This window comes from Cervus canadensis, chromosome 1, assembly GCF_019320065.1.
Source record: "Cervus canadensis isolate Bull #8, Minnesota chromosome 1, ASM1932006v1, whole genome shotgun sequence".
Lineage (NCBI taxonomy): Eukaryota > Metazoa > Chordata > Mammalia > Artiodactyla > Cervidae > Cervus > Cervus canadensis.
Genome location: NC_057386.1, coordinates 71,046,409 through 71,047,722, shown reverse-complemented (window position 1 = coordinate 71,047,722; position 1,314 = coordinate 71,046,409). Strand labels below are relative to the sequence as shown.

General features: G+C 40.7%; 1 non-coding gene across 1 annotated transcript; it reads right to left on the bottom strand.

Moving 5' to 3' along the window:
- Positions 1-379: 379 nt before the first annotated feature.
- LOC122425840 lies at positions 380-570 on the bottom strand. Its single transcript, XR_006265022.1, has one exon. It is a non-coding gene; the product is annotated as a U2 spliceosomal RNA (small nuclear RNA).
- Positions 571-1,314: the final 744 nt, after the last annotated feature.

Below are 1,314 nucleotides of genomic sequence, written 5' to 3'. Positions count from 1 at the left end.
CATCCCACAGTTTTTAGATATTCTGTTCTTTTCCACTATTTTCCCTTCTTGCTTTTCAGTTTTAGAAGTTTCTATTGACATGTCTTCAAGCTCACTGATTTTTTCCTTGGCTGTGTCCAATCTGTTGCTAAGCCTAAGGTATTCTTCATATCTGTCACTATGTTGTGATTTCTAACATCTCCTTTTGCTTCTTTCTTAGAATGTCCATCTCTCTGCTTATATTTCTCACCTCGTTTTGCACGTTGTCCACTTTTCCATCAGAGCCCTTAGAATATTAATTATAGTTGTTCAGAACTACTGGCCTGATAATTCCAAAGTTTCTGCCATAGTTGGATGTGGATATGCTTGGCTTTTTTTTTTTTTTTATTCCCCCCAAAGAGGAGGGTGCACCATTCCTGGAAGTACTGCAATACAAGGTCAATGCGTGGAGTGGACAGAGCAAGTTCCTATTCCAACTCCTAATCCCAAAATTCCATTTAATATATTGTCCTCGGATAGAGGATGTATCAGATATTAAACTGATAAGAACAGATACTACACTTGATCTTAGACAAAAGGCCGAGAAGCAATGGATATGCTTGTTTTGTATCTTTATGGTGTGCTGTCTTTTAGTATACCTTGTAATTTTTTTTGTTTAAAGAAGAACATAATTTACTGGATAAAATGGAAAAAAATAAATAGGTCTTTCGTATAAAGCTTTATGTTTATCTGGCTAAGAGTAATGCTCTGTTTACTGTTTGCTATCCTGTAGGTGTTAGAGGCTAAAATTTTCCTCTGATGGTTTTTTTTTTCCTCCTTTCTTTCCCTTCTGATGTCATCATGCTTCCCTAGAGACTTCTTCTTAAATAAAGTCTGAGGTGTGGTGTTATTTCTGATGTAGTCCCCTGATATTACACTGGAGTCCTACTGATGTGTTGGTAAAATGTGGGGGAAGGAAAAGCATTCCATGGTCTTAGGATTAGGTCTTGGTCTTTTTTTAAGTAGGAGTATAATTGTTTACAATGTTGTGGTGATTTCTGCTGTACAACAAAATAAATCAGCTATATGAGCGCATATCTCCCTTCTCTCTTGGGTCTCCCTCCCAGCCCACCTCATCCCACGCCCTAGGTCACCACAGACCGCTGGGGTGAGCAGCCTGTGCTGGGCAGCAGCTTCCGACGAGTTCCTATTTTACGCCTGGTGGTGGATACATGTCAATGCCGCCCTCCCAGTTTGTCCAACGTCCCTTTCCCCTTCTGTGTCCACATAGCCTCTATCCCTGCTCTGAGGTCGGAGTCTTTTAACGAGTCCCTACCCTGGGGCTGTGACCTTCAC